Source organism: Cervus elaphus, chromosome 14, assembly GCF_910594005.1.
Source record: "Cervus elaphus chromosome 14, mCerEla1.1, whole genome shotgun sequence".
In the NCBI taxonomy this organism is placed as follows: Eukaryota; Metazoa; Chordata; class Mammalia; order Artiodactyla; family Cervidae; genus Cervus; species Cervus elaphus.
In genome coordinates, this window is record NC_057828.1 from 32,729,050 (window position 1) to 32,753,806 (window position 24,757).

General features: G+C 40.2%; 1 protein-coding gene across 1 annotated transcript in view; it reads left to right on the top strand.

Annotated features, from left to right (window-relative positions):
* Positions 1-24,757, top strand: part of SMYD3 (SET and MYND domain containing 3) — a 709,727-nt gene that overhangs the window by 34,952 nt on the left and 650,018 nt on the right. The window lies entirely within an intron of this gene.

Consider the following 24,757-nt stretch of genomic DNA (forward strand, 5'->3'; position numbering starts at 1 on the left):
TGTACTGGGTCTTCATTGCTGTGTGTGGGCTTTCTTTAGTTGTGGGGAGTGGGGGCTACTCTCTAATTGTGGGGTGCTGGCTCCCTATTATGGTGGCTTCTCTTGCTGTAGAACAAAGGCTTTAGATGCAGGGCCTTCAGTAGTTGCAGTGCATGGACTCAGTTGCTGTGTGGCATGTGGAATCCTCCTGGACCAGGGCTCAAACCTGTTTCCCCTGCATTGGCAGGTGGACTCCTATCCATTGTGCCACCAGAGAAGTCCCCTGTTCTTTCCTTTTTTAAAAAATTGACATGTAGCTAAAACACCACAATTTATTTATTTCCAATACTGCTTCAATTATACTGGACTGAAGCTCTGTAACCACTAAGTAGTAACTCTCCTCTCTTTCTTCCCCAGCCCCTGGTGACCTCGAATCTAATTTCTGTTTCTATGAATTTGCCTCTCCTAGATACTTCATATAAGTGGAATCATATAATATGTGGCCTTTTATGACTGGCTTCTTTCACTTAGTATAATGTTTTCAGGGTTCATCCATGTGGTTGCGTGTATCAACTTCATTCCTTTTTATGGCCGAATAATATTCTATTGTATGTATATATTTCATTTTGATTATCTATTTGTCAGTTGATGGACACTCACATTGTTCCAACCTGTTGGCTATAATATGTACATAATGCTGCTGTGAACATTCACAATATAAATTTTTGTGTGGACATTTTCATTTTTCTTGGGAATATGTGTAGGACTGAATCATGCATGTTTTTTTTTTATGTGTTTAATTTCTGAATTATGTATGTTTAACCATTTGAAGAACTGCCAGATTGTTTCCCAGTGTGGCTGTGCTATTTTACATTCTTACCAATATATGTGGAGGGTTCTCATTTCTCCTCATCCTTGCCAACATCTGTAGTCTGTGTTTTGGTTGTAGCCATCACAGTGGGTTAGAAATGTATTTCCTTGTGGTTTTAATTTGTACTTCCCTGATGGCTAATGTCTCCCTTATTCTTAAAATACCTAAGTCTCTTGACTTGCATGTAGTACCACACTTTCTTGGTTTCCCTATTATCTCACTATCTACTTCTTAGTCTCTTTTGTTGATTCTGCCTCTTCTGCCTGACCTTGAAAAATGGAGTTCCTCAGGTACAATCTGGGTCGTCTTGTCTTTCTGAACATTTTTCTTAGGGAACTTTGTTCAGTCTCAGAAATATCTTCTGTAGTAGAGGCAGTCCTTCTAGGCCTTCATTTTCCTTGACTTTTAGATATGATATCATGAGACTCCCTTAAGATAACCACCAAGTGACTGGCCAAATTAAAATCTGTGGTTCTAAAATTGTGAGTAGTTTGCTTTTGGTTTTCTAAGTGTTAGTTTGAACTTTAGATGAGTGTGTACGTTGGTGTGGGGGATAGAGAGGGAAGCTTTTGGGCACACTTGTTGGCAGCTGGAAATTCTGAGGATTTTTTTGGAGCACCTGGGAATTTGCTTACCTGCTAAGACCTCCTCACATGTAGAAGAGCTGTTTCTCATCTGACCAGAAGAGATTCCAGGAGTCAGTGTCATAGGTGACTGACAGGTTGCTGAGATGGTGGCCTGCTTTCTTCCCTTCTGTACAGGCTTTATTGCTTAGTGAGATTGTGGGGCATTCCTTCTGACCAGGAATCTCACTTTCTTCTCCTTTTGGGTTAAGGACAGGTGGGAGTCAATAATAAGTACATTTTTATATTCAGTCTGCAAGTGTTTTTTGTCATTTTGTGATACCAAAGGTGAACCTGAGATAATCTATTACCAAGTTTATATGTGTGTGTGTGTGTGTATGCGTGCTTAGTCATGCCCGACTCTTTGCAACCACATGGATTGTAGTCTGCCAGGTCCTCTGTCCATGGGACTTCCCAGGCACAAACACTGAAGTGGGTTGCCATGCCATCCTCCAGGGGATCTTCCCAACCCAGGGATTGAACCTGAACCCACGACTCCTGTGTCTCCTGCATTGCAGGCGGATTCTTTGCCGCTGAGCCATCGGGGAAGCCTTAGACAGATCTATTACCAAGTTTACACCCAAGTTTATAAGCCTGAGACAGATATTTGTTCATATGCTAAGTTGTGACCCACTCTTTGCAACCCCATGAACTGCAGTTTGACAGGCTTCCCTGTCCTTCACTATCCTAGAGTTTGCTCAAACTCATGTCTATTGAGTCGGTGATGCTATCCAACCATCTCATCCAATGTCGCCCTCTTCTCCTCCTGCCCTAAATTTTTCCCAGCATAAGGGTCGTTTCCAGTGAGTCAGCTCTTTGCATCAGGTGGTCAAAGTATCAGAGCTTCAGCTTCAGCATCAATCCTTCCAATGAATATTCAGGATTGATTTCCTTTAAGATTGACTGACTGTCTCTTAAAACATTGCCTGTAAATTGATGATTCTCAAATGTATGTCTCCAGTTCCCACCTCTGTCCTCAGCTCCAGGAGACTACCTGTAGGGCAGTGAAATGTCAGGATGACTGCTTATAATATGCATTTGGTTCAAATTAGAAGAGAAGGCCGTTTGTTTTCTAATCTAAGCTATAGATAGGGTGAGTAAAAAGTGCACAAAAAAGATAAAGGAAAACAAATTCCAAAGGGGGAAATAGTGCAATAAATTCTGATCTAAATATGAATTAAATTAAAACTTGGTATGCTTTGGAGCAACTGGTAGTAGCCAGAAAGGGTATTGTATTGTGACATTCAGTTCAGTTCAGTTCAGTCGCTCAGTCGTGTCCGACTCTTTGTGACTCCATGAATCGCAGCTTGCCAGGCCTCCCTGTCTATCACCAACTCCCGGAGTTTACTCAAACTCATGTCCATCAAGTCGGTGATGCCATCCAACCATCTCATGCTCTGTCGTCCCCTTCTCCTCCTGCCCCCAGTCCCTCGCAACATCAGGGTCCTTTCCAATGAGTCAACTCTTCGCATGAGGTGGCCAAAGTATTGGAGTTTCAGCTTCAGCATCAGTCCTTCCAATGAACACCTAGGACTGATTTCCTTTAGGACGGACTGGATGGATCTCCTAGCAGTCCAAGGGACTCTCAAGAGTCTTTTCCAACACCAGAGTTCAAAAGCATCAATTCTTGTGACATTAGAGCATTCTTTCTCTAGTAGCAAAAGGGTCATGACCTTATAAGCATAGAGAACGAAATGTGTAGGGAAAGAGCAAATTAGCCAACATGGCATGGTCAGGTTCTTTTGCCCCACGTTTTGTAAATGATCATGTAACAGCTGAGATCACTTAAGCACTGTGCATGCAAGTCATGAGGTACTCGCTTGGCCATGTGCAACGTTTTGTTCTGTAAGCATATGTAAGCTCCACCTGGAAAGCCCTTGTGGGTGTGTTGTGTTGTATTTTCTTCCAGCTTCTTCTTAGCTCAAGTCTTGTCTACCATGGATTCAGCAAACAGTGTGCACAGTGAGATACAGTGAGACAACTATAATCTTAACGTATCTTTTGACCCTTTGTTGAGCAATATCCTTTATTGGTTTTTACCTTTAGAATCATCCTTTAAAACAGTGGTCTTTAGAGCTGAGTCCCTGGACCAGAAGCATCCCTCGGAACTTGTTAGAACTGCAAAGATTCAGGCCACATCTCAGATCTGTAGAATCAGAAACTCACCAGGTGAAGTCCAAGTCTTGTGTTTTAACAAGTTTTCCAGGTGATTCTGATTCACATGGCAGTTTAAGAACCACTGCTACAGACAGTGCATGAAAGACACATAAAATTATGGCTACATAATGGAATGTGAATTTTATTTTATTTAAAAAATATTTATTTATTTGGCTGCACTACGTCTTAGTCTCCTTTATGCAGAATCTAACTCTCTGACCAAGGATAGAGCCCAGGGCCGCTGCATTGGAAGCATGGAGTCCAGCCTCTTAGCCAAGGAAGTCCCTGGAATGTGAATTTTAAATCTTAACAATATAGGACAAAAATGAAGCAGAGCTGAGGGAAGTTGGGAGGAGATGTAGAAGAATGGGTGCAGGTTCTGATAGTCTTGTTTTGTGAAGGAGTCATCAAAGTATTTCATATTTGATAGAACAAAAAAGAAATTGGTAGTATATCCAAAAAGTAACTAACGAACTAAAATTAGTCATATACATTGAGAGGAATAGAGAGGGTGTTTATGGCAAGTGTAAGTTAACTAAAGCATCAGTCCTATCAGATGTATCTCACAGATACCTATAGGTGATAAATGAAGCTGCTGCTGCTAAGTTGCTTCAGTTGTGTCCGACTCTGTTCGACCCCATAGACGACAGCCCACTAGGCTCCCGCATCCCTGGGATTCTCCAGGCAAGAACACTGGAGTGGGTTGCCATTTCCTTCTCCAATGCATGAAAGTGAAAAGTGAAAGTGAAGTCGCTCAGTCGAGTCCGACTCTTAGTGACCCCATGGACTGCAGCCCACCAGGCTCCTCCGTCCATGGGATTTTCCAGGCAAGAGTACTGGAGTGGGGTACCATTGCCTTCTCTGAGGTGATAAATGAAGAAGTATTGGTAAAAGTGAATTATTTAGAAAATTGAGAGTAACTGCAGGAAAACTCCTAAAATGAAATGGTTAAATATGGTTGCCTTTAGAAACAGGAGATCAGAGCCCTTGGTCCTCCTTGACTTTTTAACCATATGCTATATATTACTTTGATTACAAATTTAAAGACAAAAGAAAACATGCTTCAATTGTGGAGGAGTATCCACTCATTAAATTGCAGAAAAGGCTGCCTGTCACTGTTCTGAGTTCTTTTTCTTCTGGTTGAAAGCCTCTGATTCTTGTAATTACACATGGCACTTGTGTTTGAGCGTTAGATGAGTGGGTTTGTAGAAGTGTGGTGTGTGTGTTTTTCTAGGCTCCTGTAGCTTGTGCTGGGTAATTAATCTTTAGTTTATATTCTTCCCATGTTTTTTTATTATTTAAAGAGCATCAAAATCATTGGCAAACTAAAATCAGGCATTTTAGTTCAATGCTTACATATTTTTATAGAATCATCCATAGCATAAGACTTTATAAGTAACAACTTAAGTTTTTATTTCCCAAGATAGGTCTGAATGTTCTCCACTTTCTATATTTGAATTGGGCTTCCTGCTAACTAGCTTTTAAAGGCTAATGAGATTAAGAGTCAAATTTGGTGCCTGTGAAGTTTTTAACCTAGTTGACTTTATGAGCTGTCTTTCTCCATTTTTATAGAACTTCTTTTATATGCAAATGTAATGATCTATTTCTAGATAAGAGATAAAGTGTTTTAATCTTACTCAGGGGATCCCTGATGAGCCCCAAATGAAATCCAAGTGAAACAATAAGCTGAGCACCAGTGCATAATTGCTATACTAGCTGAAACTTTAATCCTCTCATAAAATATTTATCTATGCTTTATATCACAGATATAAAGATCTTTTCCATCGGAAGGTATATTTTATTAGTTTGCTAATTATGGCTGACATGAAAGACAACGTGTGAATGCATTCTTAGTTTTAAATATGTTTTTAAATTGGTTAAACCACTTAAAAAGCTTTATTTTGGAATAATTTTAATATTATAGAATAGTGAAGGAATAGTACAGAAGACTCACATGTCTGTTATCCAAATTTGGCAAATTTTAACTTTTTGCTACATTAGGTTTATCATATTTGTTTTTTCCTCTTTCTATACTCACACTTATACACACACACACACATATTGGCACACACTATTTTTTGAGAGTATGCTGCATACATAATGTCTGTTTTACTTAATATTTTATTGTGTCTTTCTTAAGAACAGCAATATTCTCTTATATCACCACTGTACACTCAATAAAATCAAGAAAACTTAACATTCACACAATACTTGCATCTTTAGTCCATATCGCTAATTTTGTCAATTGTTCTAATAATGTCCTTTGTGTGTTTTTCCCCTTCCCATTCAAGATCCAGGGTAGAATTGCATGAGGTTGCTATTGCTTGGTAGTTTTCTTTAACCTGAAATATTCCTCAGCCTTTCTTAGTTTTATGACACTAATATTTTTATGATGTTAATATTTTGGAATAATGCAGGGTGGTTGTTTTATAGTATGTTCCTAAAACAGGGTTTGTCTGGTGTTTCCTCATGGTGAGACTTGGATTATTCACCCCCAGCCAGAAGGCAACATAAACGATGATGTGTTCTCAGGGTCTCATGTCAGGAGGCACACAATGTCCATGTGCTCCTCACTGGTGAAATTTTGATCACCTGGTCAAGGTACTGCCTGGGTTAAGTAGGTAATATTTTTCCCCTTGTAACTTGTAAGCCAGTCTGTGGGGAAGATACTTTGAGACCATGGAAACATCTAATCCTCATCATTTTTTTTCTCCATATGTTTAGCATCTCTTTATGATTGGTTCTTGCCTGAACCAAAATTTACTGTGATGGTTGTAAAATAATGATTTTTAAATTTGTTTACCCCCTCCATATTTATTTATTTATTTTTTTAAAATTTTTATTTATTTATTTATTTATTTTGTCATATATTGATTATAAGTGTTTATTCTTTTCAAAGGAAGAGCTCCCCCTTCTTAATTACTTATTATCTGTTGATATCAGTATGTTAGGTTCAAAAAAATAAAAAGCTGATTTTATTCAGTGAGTTACAATCCATTATTGTTCTTTTTGCTTAGATGTTGAAGTTATCACAGATTTGACTAAAAGAGCCCCTTAAATCTGGCTCTTGTATTTTTGATCTTCCCTTATATTTTTTGAACACATTTTTTTCTCTGGCGCAACAGAATGTTTTAGGTTTGTCTAGTATAGTCTCCCTCCTTGAATCAGCCATTTTTATGAATTTCTTTAGCTTCTTTAAAAAAAAATTATTTTATTTTTAAACATTTTATTGAAGTATAGTTGATTTACAATGTTAATTTCTTCTGTACAGCAAAATATGTGATTCAGCTACACATATATGTATTTTTTTCACATTCTTTCTTTTATGGTTTGTCACAGGATATTGAATATAGTTCCCTGTGCTATATAGTAGGACCTTGTTGTTTATCCATCCTATATATAACAGCTTGCATCTGTCCTTTAGCTTCTTTTGATATCTTAACAACCACATCTGGACTATGAGGTAGAGAAATTTACGATATTTAGGGCTTTTTCCACCAAGGGAAATTGTGGGAAGAGGAAAAAGACCCAGATTAACGAAGCAGTTGGTAAGACTTCACCTGTTGGGGAGGTGTGTTTGGTAATGGAGGTGGTGACAGTGGAGAGCGGATGGCCAGCAGCAGAGGCCACTCTGGGGGGTGGCCGCAGAGGTGGGCCAGATATGACAGCTGGTTCTTCATGGCATGTTTTATACTTGTCACACCGCGATTCCACAAGTTCCCCTTTGCTGTAGTGCTGGCCTGTGGAGGCACTGAATGGGCTAGTGGGTGCTGGGTTTAGGATGGAAAGGCTGCCATGTTAGTGACTTAATGAACACAGGCAGATGACTGCGGTTGTGGACCACGGCAGTGTGTGGTGGCACAGTCTCTCAACAACCCACTTGGCAGGGGTAAGGGATGGAGGAGAGGGGTTAAGTACAAAGGCGCACCGCGAGAGGATTTGGGGAATGACAGAGCTTTCCTGTCTATGCATTTTTGAAAAATTATAGAATTGTATATCAAAAGAGTGATTTTAACAATATATAAATTTTTTAAAAAGGCATGTTGGGTGCTTCTTGTCAAGGTAAAGAGAAGCCATCCTACATTGTATGAAAACTCTAGTTTGTCAAACATTATGCATCTCTTGGCCTAAATGATGGAATGATACCAATTTCCCAATGCTTTAGTGATAGATGTCCTTTCAATATCTCTTCCAAACTCTAGAACTTCTTCCATTAATTTATATTTTAGTATCAGCACTAAATCGCTATGCCAGAGCAAGAGTTATTAGCAGGGTATTTGACACAATTCCAGAAGTAGATGCTATCATATTTTGGTCATCTTCAGAGTGATGGCCGTGTAGAGTTCCTACAGGTGCATTACTTACCAGGTTTGTGAATTAGTCCATTTTTCCTGAAGCAAGTCACATTGTTGGAGAGAGGATCCAAATTATTTGGTAGAACACTGTCTCCTGCTCTCTCTGTTGGGTTTGATGAGACATATTTTGTCGGGAATCCATCAGTTGGTATTTGGGCATTTCCCCTCCTCCAGCTGTATTAAATGTATAGTTGAATATTGTGAAAGTTTAAAGTTTACAATGTAATGATACATGTATATATTGAAAAATGTTTACCATGGTAAGGTTAGTCAACATATCATTCACCTCATGTAATTACCATTTTTTGGTTGTTATTGAGGGTAGTTTTCCATCTTCTCCTTAATATTATCTTGAAGGATAGTATCATCTGGAAAGCATAAATAAGAGGTTTAGCCGAGAGCTTTTCATTTTATTGAATTTATCCCTGCATTTCGTGCTTCTCACTTTTGGGGAATTTGTTTCCTAAAGCAGGAAGATACACAAAATGAAAGTCTCAAATCCCTTAAATCAAGTTAATGAGAGAGTATATAACAAAACCATCATCATTCTTTCTTTGCTTTAACATACTGGACCGAGTAAGACCTTACTTACAGTATACAGACATTCCCAATCTCTGGAGGAAAAAAGGCCCCACAGGACAATATGTTAGTGCTAAGTCCAGATTAACCATAACCAGTGGGCTGGAAAAACTGAAAGTCTGGTGGACTGCTTCCTCAACCACCACCCTAAAGCCACACAAACTTCAGTTTAACCAGAAACCATCTGGGAGAGGAGGAGCTGTTCCCCCCACGTGGAACAGCCCATTTTCTAGCCTTGTGGGGATTTATACTATTGAATATCATTTTACTCTTGTGTTGTTAATCTTTCTCTCTTTACTGACTCATCCTTTCAAGCACTTAAATGTGTTACATTGCCTTCCATCCCGAATAAAACGGCACCCCTCTGCCTTAGCCTTTTGTCTCTCAAGGCTGCTTCCTGTATTATCTTCTCTTTTTCACAAGCACAGTTCTCAAAAGCTGTGTTTACAATGGAAGACTCCACTTCAGTTTCACATGTAGGCTCTCCCTTCCCCTAGCATCTAAAGTTAAGATTTTAGATCTTTTCAGCACCTGTTCCTAGGCCATCTTTTCAGGACACATTCTTCCTTATCCTCTGGTGATCTCGGGTATCGTTGCGATTAATTATAGACTAGCAGTTCCCCAAATTATAGTTTTAGTGTAAAGAGGCCTCCCTTTTGAGAGATCTGTATATTCAGCTGTCTGCTTGATATTTCTTCTTAGATATCTCAGAGGTGAACATGTTTAAAATACTGTGTTTCTCAGTCTTCTTAAATCATCTTTCCTCCACTTTATTTCAATTATTGTTACCGCCATTTTTGCCCCTGTGGTGCCTTGGGAGGGATCTCTGACATTCTCTCTCTCTCTCTGTGCCACATCAGTCCAATAACCAGTGAATCCTACTAGTTTTAGCAATGAAGTATTTCTTCTTTTAACTTTAAAATTTTTTGGAAATGTTTTTTAAATACATGTTTATCTCAGTGTCTCTACTGGCTTCACCCTAGTTGAAACCATCATGCCATCATGCCATAACCTCTCATATAAACTACTGTAGTAGATTCCTAATTTGTCACCTTGTATCCATTTTTATTCCCCTCCTAGCTATTGTTCTTTTTTGTTTATTGGAGTATGACTGCTTTACAATGTCGTGTTGGTTTCTGCTGCACAAAGAAGTGAATGAGCTGTGTATACACATGCCTCCTCTCCCGCTTGAGCCTCCTTCTCCTGCCCCCATCCACCCGTCTAGGTCATCACAGAGCACAGAGCTGTACACCAGCTTCCAACTAGCTATCTACTTTACACATTAGGTAGTGTATATATGTCACTGTTAGCTGTCAATTTGACCCACCCTCTCCTTCAGTTCAGTTCAGTCGCTCAGTCGTGTCTGACCCTTTGTGACCCCATGAACCGCAGCACGCCAGGCCTCCCTGTCCATCACCAACTCCCGGAGTTTACTCAAACTCATGCCCATCGAGTCGGTGATGCCATCCAGCCATCTCATCCTCTGTCGTCCCCTTCTCCTCCTGCCCCCAATCCCTCCCAGCATCAGGGTCTTTTCCAATGAGTCAACTCTTCGCATCAGGTGGCCAAAGTACTGGAGTTTCAGCTTAAGCATCAGTCGTTCCAATGAACACCCAGGACTGATCTCCTTTAGGGTGGACTGGTTGGATCTTCTTGCAGTCCAGGGGACTCTCAAGAGTCTTCTCCAACACTACAGTTCAAGAGCATCAATTTCTCGGCGCTCAGCTTTCTTTATAGTCCAACTCTCACATCCATATATGACAACTGGAAAAACCATAGCCTTGACTAGATGGACCTTCGTTGACAAAGTAATGTCTCTGCTTTTTAATATGCTATCTAGGTTGGTCATAACTTTCCTTCCAAGGAGTAAGTGTCTTTTAATTTCATGGCTGCAAACACCATCTGCTGTGATTTTGGAGCCCAGAAAAATAAAGCCAGCCACTGTTTCTACTGTATCCCTATCTATTTGCCATGAAGTGATCGGGCCAGATGCCATGATCTTAGTTTTCTGAATGTTGAGCTTTAAGCCAACTTTTTCACTCTCCTCTTTCACTTTCATTAAGAGGCTTTTTAGTTCTTCTTCACTTTCTGCCATAAGGGTGGTGTCATCTGCATATCTGAGGTTATTAATATTTCTCCCGGCAATCTTGAAAACCCTCTCCTTCACCCCACCCCATTCCTGCTCTACCAGTAGATAGCTATTGTTCTTAATTTAGGGCTTAAAAATCCTTCCATGCCTGCATTCCTCCCCCCACCTCCATCTTGAGCCATTTCTTACCCCTTTCCTATTCTTTCTTTTCTTTCTAATCAAGTCCAGCTGTCTTTATGGTTTCTGTATTACTAAATTTTGCTTGAGTTCTCCTTCTTTCCATACCTACTACCAATGTCAGAGTTTAGACCTCTGTTATTTCCCTTGAATATCATCCCTGACAGAGCCTCTTAAAGGTGGTTTTACTGCCTCCTGGCTCATTCACCAGTCCATCCTCTTAGCCACCAGAATAAGTTATGTGAAATTTCTTTGGATCCTGATTTCTTATAACATCAAGACCTACTCAGTGGACATTAATCTGAACAAGCTCCAGGAGATAGTGAAGGACAGGGAAGCCTGGCGTGCTGACGTCCATGGGGTTGCAAAGAGTCAGACATGAGTTAGCGACTGAACAAGAAGTCTGAACTCCTCAGTGTGTTTCTTTGGCCCTGCAGTCCTGATCGTCCCCTCAGCACTGGGCTCATCTCCTGATTGTCTCTGCCCTGAACTTGTTTCAGCTGGATTTCAGCTTCAGACTGGATTGCCTGAAGCCAATTCTCCTGTCCCCCACCATACCCAGCAAGCTGATTCTTCTCTCGAGGGCTGTACTCAAAATTCCAGGCTTCTCCCCACATCTATACACAACACACACACACATACACACGCACACTCATGCACACCTGCCTAACCCCCCCGCGCCCTCTACCCCATCCAACTTGGCTACCTTTCTGTTTTAGATTTAGCTCCTTCATGGAATGGAACCCTTCCTTGCTCTACCTACCACCTCACACTGCATTAGGTACCCCACTCTGTTATACTTTCCAAATTAAATTACAGTTAGGCTTATGTGTTTGTTTCTTTTCTAAACAGTGAGTACCTTTATCTTTATGTCCTTAGAATTAGGCAGATGATTTAGAATTTAGATACTGAACACGTGAACATGAGTGTTCTGAGAGCTAAGGAGTATGTGCCACAGCAAAAATCAAATAATAGTACTTTTACTATGTTAGAAAAAAAATGTGTGGATATTTTCTCAAATGTAATTTTTTTACATACATTTTTCTTCACTTTCAGTTACATACTTCTTCTTAGCAAAATTAATGAATAATTATGCTTCCCAGAAGGCACTAATGGTAAAGAATCCACCTGCCAATGCAGGAGATACAAGAGATGCAAGTTTGATCCCCAGGTTGGGAAGATCCCCTGGAGTAGGGACTGGCAACCCACTCTAGTATTCTTGCCTGGAAAATTCCATGGACAGAGGAGCCTGGCCAGCTACAGCCCACGGGGCTGAAAAGAGCTGGATGTGACTGAGCAACTGAGCACACAATGACATATGTTCGAAAAACCATGGAAATAGACTGCTATGCTTTGTATGACAGGTTTTTGTTTTTCTACAGAAACATACTTATGACATGATCACTTTCTGCCATTAAAATTGTCCTAAGTTTTTAAGATGAATTAAAAAAAATTTTGTTGAAGTATAATTGATTTATAATGTTGTATTAATTTCTACTGTGCAGCAAGGTGATTCACTTACCAGTTCAGTTCAGTTGCTCAGTCGTATCCGACTCTTTGCAACCCCATGGACTGCTGTACGCCAGGCTTCCCTGTCCATCACCAACTCCTGGAGCTTGCTCAAACTCAGGTCCATCGAGTTGGTGATGCCATCCAACCGTCTCATCCTCTGTCATCCCCTTCTCCTCCTGCCTTCAATCTTTCCCAGCATTATGGTCTTTTCCAGTGAGTCCATTCTTTGCATCAGGTGGCCTGAGTACTGGAGTTTCAGCTTCAGCATCAGTTGTTCCAATGAATATTCAGGACTGATTTCCTTTAGGATGGACTGGTTTGATCTCCTTGCAGTCCAAGGGACTCTTGAGAGTCTTCTCCAACACAGCAGTTCAAAAGCATCAATTCTTTGGTACTCAGCTTTCTTTATAGTCCAACTCTCACATCCCTACATGACTACTGGAAAAACCATAGCTTTGACTAGACGGACCTTTGTTGGCAAAGTAATGTCTCTTTTTAATATGCTGTCTAGGTTGGTCATAGCTTTTCTTCTGAGGAGCAAGTGTCTTTTAATTCCATGGCTGCAGTCACAATGTGAAGTGATTTTGGACCCCAAAAAAATAAAGTCTGTCACTGTTTCCATTGTTTCCCCATCTATTTGTCATGGGGAAATAGTGATGGGACCTGGTACCATGATCGTTGTTTTTTGAATGTTGAGTTTTAAGCCAACCTTTTCACTCTCCTCTTTCACTTTCATCAAGAGGCTCTTCAGTTCTTTGCTTTCTGCCATAAGGGTGGTGTCATCTGCATATCTGAGGTCATTGATATTTCTCTCTGAAATCTTGATTCCAGCTTGTACTTCATCCAGCCTGGCATTTCGCATGATATACTCTGTGTAGAAGTTAAATAGGCAGGGTGACAATATACAGCCTTGACGTACTCCTTTCCCAATCTGGAACTAATCTGTTGTTCCATGTCCAGTTCTAACTGTTGCTTCTTGACCTGCATACACATTTCTCTGGAGGCAGGTGAGGTGGTCTGATACTCCCATCTCTTGAAGAAGTTTCCACAGTTTGTTGTGATCTGCACAGTCAAAGGCTTTGGTGTATACATATGTATACGCCACTTATACACTTATACATATGTATATATTCATATTCTTTTCCATTATGGTATCATAGGACATTGATTATAGTTCACTGTGTTATAGAGTAGAACCTGGTTGTCTGTCTGTCCTATATATAATAATTTGCCTCTGATAATCCCAAACTCTCAGTCCTTTCCTCCCCTTGGCAACCACAAGTCTGTTCTCTATATCTGTTTGTCTGTTTCTGTTTTGTAGATATGTTCATTTGTGTCATGTTTTAGATTCCACATTTAGGTGATATCATGTACAACTTTTCTTTATGACATTTCGTTTAGTATGATAATCTCTGGGTCCATCCATGTTGCTGCAAATGGCATTATTTCATTCTTTTTAAGGGCTGAGTAATATTGCACTACACACACACACACAAACACCACATCTTCTTTATCCATTCAGCTGTAAGTGGACATTTAGGTCGTCTCCATGTCCTGGCTATTGTAAGTAGTGGTGCTGTGAACATAGGGGTGCATGTATCTTTTTACATTATAGTTTTGTCTATGTATATGCCCCAGAGTGGAATTGCTGGATCACGTGGCAATTCTACTTTTAGTTTTTTTGAGGAGCATCCTTATTGTTTCCCATGATGACTGACCAGCTTACATTGCCACCAACATGTAAGAGGGTTCCCTTTCTCCATACCCTCTCCAGCATTTGTTATTTGTAGACTTTTTAATGATGACCATCCTGACTGGTGTGAGGTGGTAGCTCATTGTAGTTTTGATTTGCATTTCTCTAATAATTAGGGATGATAAGCTTCTTTTCATGTGCCTATTGGCCATTTGTGTGTGTTCTTTGTAGGGTTGTCTACTTAAGTCTTCTGCCTGTTTTGGATTGGGTTCTTTGTTTTTTGGTTGTTGACTTGTATGAGCTGTTTGTGTATTTTGGAAATTTGCCTCTTGTCGGTCACATCATTTGCAAGTATTTTCTGTTATTCCATAAGCTATCTTTTTGTTTTGTTCATAGTTTCCTTTGCTGTGCAAAAGCTTATAAGTTTGAAGAGGTCCCATTTGTTTATTTTAATTTTCTTTTAAATTTGTCTGTACTAGGTCTTTGTGTGGCACGCGGGCTTCTCTCTAGGTGTGGCTCACAGGCATCTCTCGGGGATCACGGGCCCTAGAGCATGCAGGCTTGTTAGTTGTGGTACATGGGCATAGTTGCTCCACGGCATGTGGAATCTTAGTTCCCTAACCAGGGATTGAACTCCTGTCCCCTGCATTGCAATGCAGATTCTTAACTACTGGACCACCAGGGAAGTCCCCCATTTGTTTATTTTTGCTTATATTTCTATTGTCTTGGGAGACAGACTATGATGAGTTTTAAAGTATCGATGTTTCAAGGCATTCCACATTATTTATGTTGTTCTGCATAATTCCTAGAGCAGCATGTGCTGGGTGCTCAGGAAAGATTCTTGTTGACTAATCAAGGGTATCATAACTCCTGCTAGCTGATAACGATTGGAAGTCTTTAGAGAGTTAATGTGTTTGAAATCATTTTCCTTGAAAATGAAATCAGATTTTTAGGTTTAAGATAATGTGGAAAATATACAACATGCCAGGATATACCCAAGTGTCATTTGATGTATTCTTACATTCTCTTCAATTAATGTTTTTCAGAAATTACCTTAGACCATTTAGAGTCATTGTAGACTTTTAATAATATTTGAACTCTGATATCTTCTGCCTCATGGTCGTCTTTTTCTAGGCTAACTTGTCATCTCTTGTAGCGCAGTAGTTACCCTGGTGATGATCAGGTTTCTTCCAGTCGGCATTCATTGTAAGTAAAGCAGAAACTTACTAAATTTATACTCGGCTAATTAAGAGTTTATAGTATTTCTGACATGCTGATTTGAGCTTTTCTTTGTACTGTTTAAGGCAAAGAGAAAAGGATTTGCTTAGCTAATTAAAACTAAACAAGGAGGACTGTTTAATGTACTTGAGGTGAACCAATAACTGTTTTCAAGCATGTAAAATAAACACAAACTAAGGATACACCAATTAAAATTATCTTTTATTAATTTAAGCACTAATGGATTCTCTGAGGCACAACTTCTGTCTGGTATTTGTTGAGGTTATTAAGAAATACTGATCCACTGGTATTTTTCAAACTCTTTGTTCATGACTTAGTTAGAAATACATATTATATAGCTATCCATTGTGAACACACATGTAGCTGAAAGAAAAGTTATAGAAAGCAATATTTAACCTTACCACTTATTTCTACTTTTATTTTCATATATTTCAAAATTTTAAAAAGTACTTCTAGGAACCCCCTAATTGATCAAGACTCACATTTGATGTAAGTACTTTGCTAGATTATGAATTTGAGTGCAGGGTCCATGGCTTCCTTATCATTCTGTTGCCAGATGCTAGCAGTGCCTGGCATGAAGGAGGTGCCCATTAGATATTAACTGAATACATTGGAGGTTGGAAAGATGAGTAAGAAATGAAACAGGATTTATAAAAGGAGTAGATGTTTCTGGCAATGAAGTTTTTGGATGTAATCAAGGCAGCAGAGGCAAAGCACTTGTGTTAATATTTACTTAAGATTTTTTGTTTTTGGGTAACAGAAACCAGTTCGAGCTAGCTTACATGAAGACGAATACACTAAAAGGATTCAGGGTATCTTACAGAACTGAAGGGCAGAGGTACATTTCACAACCTGGGAAGGGGTTGAAACTAGGACTGGAAAGGCTTCAAGATCCCAGGCATGTTCTGTATTGTGTCACCTGTATTTCTTTCTGCTTCACTGCTTTAGTTTTTTTTGTTTTTCTGCAGAATGGTTTGCTGTGATGCTCAGTCCACATGACAATTTATGTCCAAAGCTCCTTCTTTTATATTTCAGTCCAGCCTTTTTTTTTAAAATTGAGTATGACTTGTATATGTTAGAATAAATTAGTCTTTTGATATGTGCTGTGTGATGGATGTTAGTAATCTCAAGTCACTGCTTTTAGATTATATCTGCTCTGACACCTTGCTCTAAAATTAGTGTTTCTAATGTCTTTGTTTTGCCTTCTGGGTCATATGAAGACACTCTGTATACATGTATGCATATATAATTACTGCTTGCAAAAGTGTTAATTAATTCAGCATAGTTTTGCAGCATCCATTCCTATTACTAGGTTAGGCTATAGGATGGTTACGGAGATTAATATAATGTATTTAGAATCATTTTGCCCCTTGAAGGTTGTGGCCCTGTTCCAGCGAAGTGATCCATTGAAGCTTTGTTCATGATGTTAGCTCAAAAATTAATCTTCAATTTTCCCATACCTCCGTTTCGTCTCTGCCTGCCCCATTTGTCTCTTTCACCTCTATCCTTTTCATCTGGGATGAAGATCTTATTTCACCTTTCTTCATTTTCACTATTTGTATTCTACACGTGGGCTCAGGCTAGTGTCAGTCCTCGAAGCCTTATCCAGGACCCCCCCCCCCCACCCCCAGTTATGAGCTGACCTCAAGGAGGGGCTCTTTACTAGGCATAGCCTGGCATGCCGGGCTCCTCTTGGACCCAAGAAAGAAAAACAAGAGAGCTGGACCAGAAATTACAGTTCTTATCTTCAAGAAATGTATAGACAGATGAAGAAGATAAAATCACAAGTGTTATTAATACATCACTATAACTGTCATAACTCAAGTTTGAACATGGTACCAAAGGAATGTTTATACCAGTGCCTGTCACATAGTAGGGCCTTTAGAAGAACTTTTAGAATCAGTACATAATGAGTGTGTTCATCTGTTGTAACTTCACTGTAGAGGTAACAGCTGAGCTGATTTTTTTGCAGGATCTGTGAAAGTTGGAAGATGGGAGGGTAGTGGGTTGACATTTTTCCTGTAAGAACAGCTTGTGTGCAGGAAATAAATTGTGAGCTGGTCAAGTGTGAATGTAGCATTGGTACATGTAGCATTGGTACAAGGTAGGAGAATAGTGGAAGAGATTGGTTAGAGCCAGCTTGAGGAAGGCCTTACAGGTCATGGTAGAGAATCTGGACTTTGATGTCAGAGATACATGAGAATTTCCAGTGAAGGAGTAATGGGAGGAGATTTTCTCTTTTTAGACTCTGTGGTGAGTCTAAGCTTGGGGTGGCAAGGAATGGGCAGTATGAGCATGAATTGTAAGGTTGTTTTAAAAGTCCAGGCAAAGACACTGAAGACTCCATCCACCTAAGGGCTATAGCAATGAGGGTGAAAAGCACTTAAGTTTGATATACTTTGGGGGGATAGACTTAGGATTGTTAGCTCCAGCACAGGATCGGATTTAATCAATCTAGTCCACTTAGTGTATGGGCTGGGGGCTCAGGTTTACCATCCCCTCCCTTCTGTGTCCTCCTCTGTGACTGTCATCCTGTGTTTTCCTGGTTAATCATCCCTTAGCTATTTCTCTTGTTTTCCAGCCTTGCAGCTACTTCTTAGAACTGATTGTAAAAGTTTGGTTGGTCTTTTGGCTATCACTTACCCTCTGGTGCCACCCATTTGTGGCTGCTTGGGATACAAAAATGAAAAAAGAAAATCCAGTCTTACGGGGATGATGGACATATGCACAGTTCCATTAAATGGTGATTGATGCTCTCATGGGGGCATGGACAGAATTCTGTGGAAGATTGGAGGAAGGACCATCTAATGATCCTGGAGTCAGTTAAGGAAGAAGAGAAGAAAATGTTCTAGCTTAGTGCTGGTGGAAGCACATTTCAGATAGGAGAGAAGTTTGAGGGGTCTGTGGGATACTCAGGTGAGGGTCATCGGGAAGGTTGATGTGATGCATCAGGAAGAGCAGTAGGTCTGGATCTTGACTGCCTGCTAGGGAAACTAAACAACAACAAAATAATGACCTGGTACTACTTATAGAGATTCTGATTTAATTAATGTGGGGTGGGGACCCAGCTTGTTATGTTTTAAAAGCTACTGAGGTCATGCTAATGTGCAGCCAAGGTTGTCAGTCACTTTAATCCTAGAAATTGTGGAATGCAGGTGACAGCTGATGCCTTGGTCAGTTTGGGAACAGAGAGAATTAGAAGAAAATAGAATTAGACAAAAACCCTGATTAAGAAACACCAAGGGCTTCCTATGTGATCATCATGAAACTATGAGCCATGCCCTATAGGGCCACTCAAGATGGATGGGTCATGGTAGAGTGTTCTGACAAAACGTGGTCCACTGGAGAAGGGAATGGCAAACCACTTCAGTATTCTTGCCTTGAGAACCCCACGAACAGTATGAAAAGGCAAAAAGATAGGACACTGAAAGATGAACTCCCCAGGTCAGTAGGTGCCCAATATGCTACTGGAGATCAGTGGAGAACTAACTCCAGAAAGAATGAAGAGACAGAGCCAAAGCAAAAACAACACCCAGTTGTGGATGTGACAGGTGATGGAAGTAAAGTCTGATGCTGTAAAGAGCAGTATTGCACAGGAACCTGGAATGTTAGTTCCATGAATCAAGGCAAATTGGAAGTGGTCAAACAGGAGATGGCAGGAGTGAACATTAACATTTTAGGAATCAGTGAACTAAGATGAACTGGAATGGGTGAATTTAACTCAGATGACCATTATATTTACTGCTGTGGGCAAGAATCCCTTAGAAGAAATGGAGTAGCCATCATAGTCAACATAAAAGTCTGAAATGCAGTACTTGGATACAATCTCAAAAATGGCAGAATGATCTCTGTTTGTTTCCAAGGCAAAGAATTCAACATCACAGTAACCCAAGTCTATGCCCTGACCAATAATGCTGAAGAAGCTGAAGTTGAACGGTTTTATGAAGACCTACAAGACCTTCTAGAATTAACACCCAGAAAGGATGTCTTTTTCATTATAGAGGACTGGAATGCAAAAATAGGAAGTCAAGAAGTACCTCAAGTAACAGGCAAATTTGGCCTTGGAATACAGAATGAAGCGGGGCAAAGGCTAGTAGAGTTTTGCCAAGAGAACACACTGGTCATAGCAAACATCCTCTTCCAACAACACAAGAGAAGATTCTACACATGGACATCACCAGATGGTCAATACTGAAATCAGATTATATTCTTTGCAGCTGAAGATGGAGAAGCTCTATACAGTTAGCAAAAACAAGATGGGGAGCTGACTGTGGCTCAGATCATGAACTCCTTATTGCCAAATTCAGACTTAAATTGAAGAAAGTAGGGAAAACCACTAGACCATTCAGGTATGACCTAAATCAAATCCCTTATGACTATACAGTGGAAGTGACAAATAGATTCAAGGGACTAGATCTGATAGACAGAGTGCCTGAAGAACTGTGGATGGAGGTTCATGACATTGTACAGGAGGCAGGGATCAAGACCATCTCCAAGAAAAAGAAATGCAAAAAGGCTAAATGGTTGTCTGAGGAGGGCCTACAAACAGCTATGAAAAGAGAAGCAAAAGGCAGAGGAGAAAAGGAAAGATATACCCATTTGAATGAAGTGTTCCAAAGAATAGCAAGGAGAGATAAGAAATCCTTCTTCAGTGATCAGTGCAAAGAAATAGAGGAAAACAATAGAATGGGAAAGACTAGAGATCTCTTCAAGAGCTTCCCTGATGGCTCAGAGGTTAAAGCATCTGCCTGCGATGCGGTAGACCGGGGTTCTATCCCTGGGTCGGGAAGATCCCCTGGAGAGGGAGATGGCAACCCACTCCAGTATTCTTGTCTGGAGAATCCCATGGACGGAGGAGCCTAGTAGGCTACATACAGTCCATGGGGTCGCAAAGAGTCGGACATGACTGAGCGACTTCACTTTCTTCTTTCACTTTCTAAGGGAACATTTCATGCAAAGATGGGCTCAATAAAGGACAGAAATGGTAGGAACTGAACAGAAGCAGAAGATATTAAGAAGAGGTGGCAAGGATACACAGAACTGTACAAAAAAGATCTTCACAGCCCAGATAATCATGATGGTGTGATTATTCACTTAGAGCCAGACATCCTGGAATGCGAAGTCAAGTGGGCCTTAGGAAGCATCACTACAAAGAAAGTTAGTGGAGGTGATGGAATTCCAGTTGAGCTATTTCAGATCTAAAAGATGATGCTGTGAAAGTGCTGTACTCAATATGCCAGCAAATTTGGAAAACTCAGCAGTGGGCACAGGACTGGAAAAGCTCAGTTTTCATTCCAATCCCAAAGAAAGTTAATGTGAAAGAATGCTCAAACTACTGCACGATTGCACTCATCTCACATGCTAGCAAAGTAACGCTCAAAATTCTCCAAGCCAGGCTTCAACAGCATGTGTACCATGAACGTCCAGATGTTCAAGCTGGATTTAGAAAAGGCAGAGGAAGAGATCAAATTGCCAATATCCACTGGATCATCAAAAAAGCAAGAGAGTTCCAGAAAAAACATCTACTTCTGCTTTATTGACTATGCCAAAGCCTTTGACTGTGGATCACAACAAACTGTGGAAAATTCTTAAAGAGATGGGAATACCTGACCACCTTACCCGCCTCCTGAGAAATCTGTATGCAGGTCAAGAAGCAACAGTTAGAACTGGATATGGAACAACGGACCAGTTCAAAATAGGGAAAGGAATACGTCAAGGCTGTATATTGTCACCCTGCTTATTTAACTTCTATGCAGAGTACATCATGAGAAACACTGGGCTGGATGAAGCACAAGAGGAATCAAGATTGTGGGAGAAATAACAACCTCAGATATGCAGATGACACCATCCTTATGGCAGAAAGCAAAGAACTAAAGAGCCTCTTGATGAAAGTGAAAGAGGAGAGTGAAAAAGTTGGCTTAAAACTCAGAAAACTAAGAACTTGGCATCTGGTCCCATCACTTCATGGCAAATATATGGGGAAACAGTGGAAACAGTGACAGACTCTATTTTTGGGGGCTCCAGAATCACTGCAGATGGTGACTGTAGCCATGAAATTAAAAGACGCTTGCTCCTTGAAAGAAAAGTTATGACCAACCTAGACAGCTTATTAGAAAGCAGAGAGATGACTTTGCCAACAAAGGTCCGTCTAGTCAAAGCTATGGTTTTTCCAGTAGTCATGCATGGATATGAGAGTTGGACTATAAGGAAAGCTGAGCGCCGAAGAATTGATGCTTTTGAACTGTGGTATTGGAGAAGACTCTCAAGAGTCCTTGGACTGCAAGGAGATCAAACCAGTCCATCCTAAAGGTAATCAGTCCTAAATATTCATTGGAAGGACTGATGCTGTAGCTGAAACTCCAATACTTTGGCCACCTGATGCAAAGAATGGACTCATTGGAAAAGACCCTGATGCTGGGAAAGATTGAAGGCAGGAGGAGAAGGGGACAACAGAGGATGAGATGGTTGGATGGCATCACCGACTCAATGGACATGAGTTTGAGTAGACTCCAGGAGTTGGTGATGGACAGCGAGGCCTGGCCTGCTACAGTCCATGGGATCGTAGAGTCGGACACGACTGAGCGACTGAACTGAACTGAATTGAAGGGCTTCCCAGGTGGCTGTAGTGATAGTCTGCCTGCCAATGATGGAGACTTAAGAGATGCTGCTTTAGTCCCTGGGTGGATAATATTCTCTGGAGTAGGAAATGGCAACTTTCTCCAGTACTTTTGCCTGGATAATCCCATGGACAGGAGAGCCTGGCGTGCTACAGTCCTTCGGGCTGCAAAGGTGGGGACTTGACTACAATGCCTTAGGATACTTGCAACTTTGAGGTAGGTATAAGGATGTGTCAGCCGAGGAGAACCTACCTGTAAACATAATTCCTAAATCTTAATTGTACCCTGTTTTAATTAAGTTATTAATGTGTTTTGCATAATTCTTCCCTTTTATGATCCATGGTGAATAGTCTTTCTCCTGATACCTTAAATGCTAGATTCATGTATATATATTGTTGATTGACAGACTGATGCAAATGATAAACATTAATCCTTTGGTCATTGATGTAGAAAATCACGACCTTTAATTTTTATTAGTAGCGAATACCTATACCTGCTTCCAAGTTTATTTAAAAGAAGGCTGCATGAAAGTAACAATTTCCAAGAATCCATTTTATTTTCTGAATTCTAAGTCACCTGTCATTTTTGCCATAAATTCTTTGAGGCATGAAATAGCCTGTCAGTTGTCTATTGCTCTCAAAGTTAATGAATGGTTATCAATTTATCATGGGTAATAACCTAACTGCAAATTGTAAAGAAGGCATTCTATCACTTCCTAGCATTTTTGCCTCAAGGCTGTATCTGCCTTTTCCACAGGATATAGAGGCTCAGTGTTCCCAAAGCTTTCAACAGTACACATTTCTTACTTGAAAACCTCTTTACGCTTGGTAATGGGGCCATGAAATATTAGCTGTTTATATCTTGCTTTTTTGAATAGATTTTGCATAAATAAAATTTCTTGATGTAGGATTTCATAGTTTTACATTGAACCAGTACAGCATTATAGTTTTAGAGATATTTAATTTTATTTCCAACTCACATTCCAATCACTTATTACAAGTACAGTGTCGTGATGTTCCAGCTTTGTAGCCTCTTGGTTAGGCAGTTAATGATTGGAAAAACAGGATTGTTTCAAGGAACCTTACTTTTTAAAGGCATGCCATTTTTTTTTTTACCACCAATAAAGACAAAGAACTCTGTAACATGAGCTCTTTTAGATCAGGGATTGGACTTGACTGTATATTTATTTAAAAACACAATAAACCGAGTCCACATCTTACTCAACTTCACATTTCAGGCACTGAGCATAGTATGAAAACTCAGTACATATTTGTTGAATTAATGTGAACTGTCACCTGTACTTCCTCAAAGTTGGGTTATCTTAGGGATGGGAGGACGTTGATTTAATCTCATCACCGGTTTTTAATCCTAGCAGTATAAACAGAGGTGACTATGTAGCTACATGTGCTTATTTTCGGTTACAGACTCAAGAATTTCAGTCCCAGTTCTTTCTTTGTTAATGAGCTGCCCTCAGAACTTGCTTCCAGTCCTGTAACAGGCATTATATAAGATTTCTTTGAATATTTTCATCTATTCAATTTTGGTTCATTCAGTTGGAGCCTAGCATAGTGGCTTGCGAATATAGTTGTGATTAATTAAATTAATTAGTTAATATGCCTTGTTAGGTGGGAGACTAGACATTACTGAGATTTCTTTAAGGTGTTAGTATGTTTTCAATAATCTCTGATCAGTTATTACCATTGTGATAGATTATTTACCTGTGTCTGTTAAAAAAGCTTCAAATCCTTTTAGCTTCTGAAAGTTGGAGGATGTAAACTGTTGGGATTGACTGCTTCTTGTGTTCTTATTCCTCACTCACATGTGGGAAAGCAGGGAGAGAATTGGGTTGCCTCATCCATCTCATGTTTTGTTTGGTTCTCTTCCTTTGTTTATTGTCTCCCCAACCGTGAAATAGGTATTTATCTTGATGGAACCCTATCTTACATTTTCTTATAACTGCAGCAGAGGTGTGCACATAGTAGGAACCCCCTAAATTATCGATTGGTTGCTTAGCTGACTGATGAGTTAAGGGGTATCCTTGACAATGAAAGCATCTTCACCATCTCTGTGCATGACAGTTTCTTAATGATTGTGTATCTGTCTTCGAATCCCAGGTTCTCTCATCAACTCATTTCATATTAAAATGACCCTTTTTTTTTTTTTCGGGCAGTGTATTTCTATATACTTGTTCAGGATTTCTCTTTTTGCCTCCTGTGAACCGCGTACTCACACAGGCTCTAACGTGAGTCAGCTGGCCTGAAGCAACTGCCTTCATCCTGGCATGAACAGCCTTCATCAAGGTCTTTCAGGGAAGAGGAGCCAATGGGAAGATCTATGGTTGTGGTTCCATCAGATTCCCTCCCCCTCCCCTTGTTTCGAGATTTGGTGCTGCGTTGGGTGATAAAAATGTGGCCTGTTGTGCACACACACAGTGGAGGTTTACTGATAATGTGCTGGAAAGTTACTTCGTGTCACATCCCTGGGCTTACCTGCTCTTTGCGTGTGCTTGGCTGCTCAGTCGTGTCTGACTCTTTGCGGCCCCATGAACTGTAACCCACCGGGCTCTTCTGTCCATTGAATCCTCCAGGCAAGAATACTGGAGTGGGTTGCCGTTTCCTGCTCTAGGGGATCTTCCTGACCCAGGGATTGAACCTGATCTTACCACTAGCGCCACCTGGGAAGCTACTACACCACCAACACCACCATAACATTTTGCATTTTTCAATTATGTTAAGGAAAAAGTCACCTATTGCTGTTTTGCTAAGGGTTAAAAATCAGCTGAGAGCTGAAAAATTGATGCTTTTGAACTATGGTGTTGGAGAAGACTCTTGCGAGTCCCTTGGACTGCAAGGAGATCCAACCAGTC